Source organism: Hipposideros armiger, unplaced genomic scaffold (genome assembly GCF_001890085.2).
Source record: "Hipposideros armiger isolate ML-2016 unplaced genomic scaffold, ASM189008v1 scaffold_79, whole genome shotgun sequence".
Lineage (NCBI taxonomy): Eukaryota > Metazoa > Chordata > Mammalia > Chiroptera > Hipposideridae > Hipposideros > Hipposideros armiger.
Genome location: NW_017731429.1, coordinates 393,614 through 402,267, shown reverse-complemented (window position 1 = coordinate 402,267; position 8,654 = coordinate 393,614). Strand labels below are relative to the sequence as shown.

Here is an 8,654-nt window from a genome sequence, read left to right as displayed (position 1 = left end):
TGCCCTCCACAACTAGTTTGAAACAACTACTTGGAGCTGATGGGTCCTGGAAAAACACACTGTTCCCCAATTTAAAAAGAAATTAATAATTTTAAAAAATGAAAAGGCAACCCATTGAATGAGAGAAAATAATTGCAAATTATATATCTGACAAGGAGCTAATATACAAAATATACAAAGAACACATACAACTCAATATAAAAAAAAACAATCAAAAGGCAGAAGATCTGAATAGGCTTTTTCCCTAAGGCATATTGATGGCCACTAGGTATATGGAAAACTACTCAATATCATTAATCATCAGGGAAATGTAAATCAAAACCATAATGAGATATTACCTCACTCCTGTTAAAACAGCTATTACCAAAAAGACTAGATATAACAAGTATTGGTGAAGATGTGGAGAAAAGGGAACCCTTATGCACTGTTGGTGGGAATGTAAATTGGTGTGACCACTATGGAAAACAGTTTGGAGAAGCCTTAAAAAATTAAAAATAGAACTACCATATGATCCAGCAATTCTACTTCTGGGTATTTATCTGAAGAAAACAAAATTACTAATTTGAAAAGATATATACACCCTCATGTTCATTGCAGCATTATCTATAATAGCCAATGTAAGGGAACAACTTAAGTGCCCATCGATGGATGAATGGATAAAGAAATTGTAGTATAGCCTTTCTGCTGTAGGCCCGTGTGGCTGCTGTCAAAATGGACAAGTTTATGAAACCCGGGAAGGTGAAGCTGGTCCTGGCCGGACGCTACTCCGGCTGCAAAGTAGTCATCGTGAAGAACATTGAAGATGGCACCTCAGACCACCCCTATGCTGTGGTGGCTGGAATTGACCACAGGTCCTGAAAAGTGACAGGTGCCATGGGCAAGAAAAAAATTGCTAAGAGGTCAAGGATCAAATATTTTGTGAAAACTTATAACTACAATCACCTCATGCCCACAAGGTACTCTGTGGATATCTTCTTGGACAAAACTGTCATCAACAAAGATGTCTTCAGAGACCCTGCTCTGAAATGCAAGGGAGGTCAAGTTCAAAGAGAGGTACAAGACTGGCAAGAATAAATGCTTCTTCTGGAAGCTGTGGTTTTAGACCTTTTTTGCTTCAGTCATTAAAAGGCAGAGAAATATCCCTGTGTCTGTCTGCTGCATGTATTATTAATCTGGAAAAGGAGAACAGCCAGAAGATGAGAGACAATGGTGGATGAGGGGCTCTGGGAAAATACAAAAATATAAAATAAAATCTAAATCTGTCTTTGTGAGAAAAAAATAAATTGTAGTATAGATATACAACGGAATATTTAGCCATAAAAAGAATGAAATCTTGCCATTTGTGACAGCATGTGTAGACCTTAAGAGCATTATGCTAAGTGAAATGTCAGACAGAAAAAGACAAATGTCATATGATCTCTCTTAGATATGGAATCTAACAAAAAATCCACACTCATAAATATAGAGAACAGATTGGTGATTGCAATAGGTGGGGGTAAGGGTGAGAGAAATGTATAAACCGTTGTTTTTTGTTTTAAATAAATTTAATAAAAATTTGAAACAAATAAATGTACAGTGCCAAAAAATGTATATACATTTAAAAAAAAGAAAAACTGTATTAAAATTACACTGATGGTAACCACTTTGATCACCTCTTATAATTGCAGAAGTCAAATGTGACTTGTATTCATCTTTTGTTATTGGTATATATTGAGTATTACTATTTTAATATGTTCTTCCCTTTCTTAAAATTGTATACATTTTTTTGGCATCCTCTGTATTTGAAGCATTGATAAGCTCTCATGAAAGTAAGAAATTCTCAAGTCAGGCACAGATAAAGAATGTCAATTCAAAAAAACTAAGTAGAGCTCTGCAGCTGGTATTCACTCTAAGGACAATTGCCAAACCACATGAACTTGAATTTAAGTTTTTATGGAATTATGAAATGAAAGGGACTGAAAATACAGCCCAGGGTCTGCTAAAAAGTAGGGAGTCAAACAGATGTCTCGCTAAAGCTACAACTTAGAGAGTGTGAAAACCCCTTTAGTATAACAATGATTTAGAACCAAAAAAAAAAAAAACCAAAAAACAAAAAACAATAAAATCTCTTTCAGTGGATTGAAAGATTGTCTTGAACCTTGATAGTGAGTCCTAAATGAAAAATGACTGGTGAGAACTGATAAACATAACACTGCCCTTCCACAGCCCTTCCAGGTTTTCAACCTATAATCTCACCATGATTCAAAAGAAACTTGATCACGTATTTAAATTTGAGTGGTCCTGTATTGACAGTATTTGGTAAAGTCAAGGAAAATTGCCTCTGTAGTTTTCACCTTTATGCCAGACCTCAAGTAATTCCCATGAATAAAAACTCCAATGAAAACAAGGTCATGGAAAAAGAAAACAACCAACAAATTAAATTCACAAGGAAATAAGGTACCACGAATAAAAACCAGCATTAAACAACAGACAGCAGACACACTTTTACAAAATCATCAAATTAAATAATCATATACAGATTATAATAACTATTTAATATGCTTAAAGAAATAAAACACAAGCTTGAAAATATGTATAGGAAAAACAGAAGCTAAAATCATTGACCAGATTGAAAATATTGCAAATAGAATAGCTGAGTTTAACAGCATATTAGAGAGAGAAGAAAAGGGAATTAGTAAAGGATAAGATGGATTTGAAGAACTAGTACAGGGATAAGATATGGAACACATAAAACAGAATCAAAGAGACACAGATATTGGAATAAGAAAATCTAACATACATCTCAGAGTTCCAAGAGGAGAAAAGGGAGGGACAGAAGCAATATTGGAATGAATTTTGGCTGAGAATTTTCTAGTACAAACAATAAATCAATCTACATTTTAAAGAATCCCACCAAACTACAAGCATGAAAAATAAAAAGAACTTAGATACATTATAATGAAACCACAAGACAATAAAAAGAGCACATTTTAAAAGCAGGCAAGCAGACATAATAGAACACTTTCAAAATAGCGATGCAAAGGAAACTGATTTCTCAGGAGTAACAATAAAAATCAGAATGATATATTCAACATATTGAGAGAAAATTACTGCAGGCCAGAATTCTAAATGCATTACAAGTATCTCTGAAAAACAAGAGTAGAACAAAGACATTTTCAGACAAATAAAACTGGGAGTTTACTAGCAATAGCCCTATACAAAAAAATTCTCAAGAGTGTGTATAAAGCAGAATAAAATTCTTCCCAGATATAACTGCAAGGAGCAATTAAAAGCAAAGAAAGAAGTAAATATGTAGCTAAATCTAAACAAATATTGACTATAAAACACAAAATATTGTGGACTCAAAAAAATAAAGGTGAAATACATGATAATGATAGTATTAGGGCCCACACCAATGACCTCTTTTTAATCATGGGAACATGATTCAATAGGTACGGAATAGCAGGAAAAGGGACTATGCATATATTACTTTGATAAAATAAATTTAACATGGATGATTAGAACAGTATAAAATTAATGCATGTTTGTGGTAGAAATTTTGAAAAATACAGAAGTGCCCTCCCCCCCAAAAAAATACTTCACTGTTATCATGTTAACTCACACACATGCTAAATCTGCTGTTTTATTACCTTATTGCCTAAAAACATGATTTTTCCATGATAATCCTTTAAATATATACTTTTTAAAAAATGCAAGGAAACCCAAAGAAAAAGATCACTAACTCTTCATGGAAATGAGAAGAACACTCCACAAAAAAGTGACATTTGAACTGGATCTTAAAATATAAGAAATAATAAAATAATTGAGCTCTTATTATGGGTCAGACAGTTAGCTAAATGCTTTACATGCACCATACCATTTAATTCTCATAATAAATCTCAAAGAGAGCTACTACTATCAATCTCAATTTTACATAGTTGGAAATGAAGACTTAGTGAGCTTTTGGCTCAAGGTCATGTAGCTAATACATGGCAGTCCTAGAATTTTAAATACCATGACTACATGGTAAAGAATTCCCTACATGTTGGGGTAGAACAGACCCAGATGCCCAGTCTCCTTGACTCCAAGGCCTGTGTCATTAGCCTCTTCACCACATGAAAGAGCTGGTTAAGTGAGAAAACAGGCAGGATACTTAAGACAGAAGGAGCCATACATATATTAGTCCAGAAGCATGAAGACTTAAGGCTGAGACTTGAGACATTTTTTTTTCCTGTGTGGAAATCATATTTATAGAATGAGATTTGGTTAAAGAGGTTAATTGGGGCCAGAATAAAATAAAACACCTTGACCAGCACGGACTTCCATTAATGGGCTCTGATTCTCAAATAGGGATATGCATACCCCAATCCTTAGTGTGAAAGAAAGTTTATGAAAGCACAGGATAAATAGGACTCAGTTTTGACCTCCTAGTAAATGATTAAAAACATTATATGAAAACAAATGCAAATATATCGTGGAGTAGAATGCAAAATTTACATGAATTTTTAAGTTAAAGCTGAAGACTTCAAAGATTTTTATTTTTTTTCTTTTGTCAGGCTCTTATGACAAGCTCCCAAATCTCAAGGGTCTGAGTTTGATATTCTCTCTCATCAGGAGTCTTTAGTGGGAAGATTGTAAGAAATACTCCATGGAAAATAGGTAATTGAGAATGCTATGATTGATCGGATTGTTTAAAATGTTATTTACCCCTAAGGAAATATCATAACACTTATGATAACAAAAAAATATAGTCATACATTTTTCTTTCTTACTGACCCTAGACTGAAAATATATTACTCTGCACCCATGGTAGTGTTGATTTAGAAAGAATGTCAATGAGTGAGAAGCCACAGTCTAAACTGGGAAATAAAATAACTTACGTCTATATTAATACTGAATACTAAACTGTCTCATAGTTTCTTGACACTTAGTCTGTCTCCCCACTCCCAAAATAATCAGTTCACCTTCAGTCTTAAAATTATTTGGAGAACTTCAGACAAAACCCATCAGCAGATTGAATGTATCTCTTTTGAAACAAATTCTGGCAACTGCTGTAAACTGCACCTTACAAAATAGAGAAATAGATTGTCCACTACAGTTAGTTCGCTTTTTTCCAGAGTGAAAAAAGACAAGATTGAAATCTAGCAGCTTCTAAATGCAATGGAGTGTCCTCGATTGGATCTTGGGATAGAAAAAGGATATTAGTAGAAAAACTGGTGAAAATCAAATACAGCCTGGAGTTTAGGTAATAGCTTACCAATGTTGGTTTCTTAGTTTTGACAAAGGTACCATGGTAATATACAATTACCTAAGGGGGAAGTGGGTGAGAGATAAGTGGGAACTCCCTGTGCTATCATATATATATTATATATATATATAATATATGTATTATATATATAATATATATAATACATATATGTATTATATATATAATATATAATATATAATATATATATAATATTTATAATTTTTGTTTTTTTAGCTGAGCCATTCTCCCACCTGTTGGCAGCTCGGCTCAGACCGGGAATCAAACTGACAACCCTGTTGCTCAGAGCTCACACTCTTGAGTGAGCTGTTAACCAACTGAGCCACTTGGCTGGCCCATATATTTCTATAAATCAAAAGTATTCCAAAATAAAACATTAAAAATTTTAAAACCACTGACTTCAATGTTAAGGAAACAAGAAATATTTATGGATTTGATACCAAGTCTCCAAAGAATTCTAAAAACTATTGTAAGGCATGCTTAGGGTGTCAAATTTTTCCCCCTTGTTGCTTAAACTATTGGGTTGTCGGAAAAGTCATGATGCATTTTTGCAACGAAAAACAAAGAATACATCATGACTTTTCCGACAACCTAATAGATATTCAGAATGCCTTGTTTATTTCTCATTAATAAGTTTGCTACATTTATTAGACATTTGATATAGTTCTATTATAGCTGGATATTTTAAGTCAGATATCCATTTTTAAATCCTCACTTAGCTAGGCTTGGCAATCAAAAGTGTTGAAGATATATGACTGTCACTGGTCTGTGGTACAGACAGTGGGTTTGCATCCCTCCTTGCTGACATAAAATGTAATTATGACAGGAAAGTAAAAATGGGGAGAGGTGCTCTCCACCTTGTGACTCTGCTTAGAATCAATAGCTCTAGTTGTAAGTCACACAAGGTCTGGAGCACAGAATGTTCTCAGAGAATTCAGCTTGTTTAGTGTAAAGACTGGACACTCCTTGGACATACAAAAGCAAGGCTCTTGCAGAACTGGGTGACGCTAAGGGAGGCACCCTGAGTAATCCCTCTGAAGAGCCCTGCACCTAAAGAGCTATGACCCTAGCTTGTCCCCCTTACCTTATCTGGCTGCTTCAAAAAACTCTTGTTCCAAGATGTCCTCAGATTCCTAGCTTGGGACACAACTTCCCTTTGGAGAATTGACTGCTTAATCATCACTTTTTTATCATGTCTTTCTGTGCTCCCTGCATTCAGGTCTTCTAAGTTCCCTGAATTTTCTATGGCAATTAAACTATCAGACTACCTGTTCTAATGCATTTCATGGGGGACTGCAGTTTCACCAAACATATGTACCCCCACACACACACACAATTACATGTGGAAAAAACTAGGGCATGCATGGTGTTCCCTCAAATTCCAAAAAGTCATTAATGGGTAACAGGGGTCCAGGCCCTATAAAGAGCAAGAAAGGCAATTAAGCAAAGCAGGTGGAAAATCAACATCTTTGCCAGAAAGAAGCCAATGATCCTTTCTAATTAGAAGCCTTTGAAAATAGCATATTATCTTATGAAACCTCAGATTACTCATCAGTAAAACAAGATAAATAGGGCCGGCTGAATGGCTCAGTTGGTTAAGAATTAGCTTAAGAGCACGAGCTCTGAGCAACAGGGTCGGCAGTTCTATTCCCACATGGGCCAGTGACACTGTGCCCGAGCTGCAACTGAGCTGCCAACAGGTGGCAGGATGGCTCAGCTGGGGAGAGCACGTGCTCCTAACAAGACTGGCTGTTCGATGGTGGGCTATGCCTGCCTGCAACTAAGACTGAACTTAGCACCTTGAGCTGAGCTGCCACCTGGATGGCTCAGTGGATAGAGCATGCGCTCTTAACAACAAGGCTGCTAGTTCGACTCCCGCATGGGATGGTGGCTACACCCACCTGCAACTAAGATTATAACAGAGCACCGTGAGCTTAGAGGCCATGAGCTGCCAACGGGCAGCCAGATGACGGCTGGTGCCCTCCACAACTAAGACAACAACAACTTGGCTGGTCCTCCTCCCCAATTCCCCAACACTGTTCCCCTCCCCCAATCTCGCAATTTAAAAAAACAAAAAACAAAAAAGAATACAAAAAAAACCCCCACACACGAGATAAATATTATGTATGTCACAGGGCTATTTTGACGATCAAAAAAACTAACATTTAGTGGTACTGCTATCACAGGGACATAATACTCAGCAAATTATAGTTCTCTCTCTTGTTTTCATTTTTATAATTATTTCAGAATATGTTAAAATATCAACTGATTTATTTTTCAGTCAAACTTGTTGCCCTGTAACTTATTCATCACTTGCTCGTGTGGACCATTTCATCCATTGCATCAGGGAAGGGAAGTTCTAATAAACTTAGAGAAAAGTACTTTGAATTCTGAAGCCTGAGTCCTTTATCAGTGTGGAACACAGAAAACACAAGAAGTCTCAGAGGTCTGCATCCCACCGTGGAGACCAGATAGCATCCCGATGCAAGAAGGGAGGGGAAACTTTAAGGAAAAGCTAGAGTAACAGCGGGACTCTCAATAAAGGGGAATTTTATGCTGGCTCTGGACACAGTCCAAGTGAAAGAGAACTATAGAAATTCTAGACAGTGCAGACCAATTTTCCAACGAGTGGCCCACAAACAGCTCTTTAGATTCAGAACTGAAAGAAAAAAAAAGAGAGAGAGTTAAGACAGGTTGTAGAGAGTGGGTAGGATAGTGGAGGAAGCACCTCGGGCAGAGAATTCTGGATGGGCAAAAACAGGGGAGAGAGAATACTGATATATCTAAGAGGCAACAAAAAAGTAACTGTGATTGTAGCCTGGTGAGAATGGGGTATGTAGGGAGAGGCAAAAAGAGGCTAGAGATAGAAAAGGACATCAGCGCCCACAAGTTCCTGTGGTCAGAATGAGAAACTCAGATGTGGGAAAAATGAAAGCTATATGGTGATATGATGTAATAAATTTTAGAGGATCACTCTGCTATGTGGGAAGGGATTGATTGGACAAAGGCAAGAACTAAAGCAGGAAAACTAATTAGAAGTCTATGGTAACCATCCAAATGATAGACTGATTCGGAGCAATAAAGAGATAATTGACCATATTTGAGATACACTGGGGATGCCAAAAAATGTATACAAGTGCACACTCTGGTCAATGTTGCTCAAGCAGTGGTTTGCCGTAATCAGAAGTGGACGCTGATAGTAACCACTTTGAGCACCTCTTATAATTGCAGAAGTCAAATGTGACTTGTATTCATCTTTTGTTATTGGTATATATTGAGTATTACAATGAATACGGTTTTTTCCTTTCTTAAAATGTGTATACATTTTTTTGGCACTCTCTGTATTTTGGAGGTTGTGGTAGGCTGAATAACCCACCCTAACCCACTAAAGACATCCATTCCCTAATTT

General features: G+C 36.3%; 1 pseudogene; it reads left to right on the top strand.

The window, feature by feature from the left end:
* Nucleotides 1-711: 711 nt before the first annotated feature.
* On the top strand, nt 712-1,102 carry LOC109383238 (60S ribosomal protein L27 pseudogene; annotated as a pseudogene).
* Nucleotides 1,103-8,654: the final 7,552 nt, after the last annotated feature.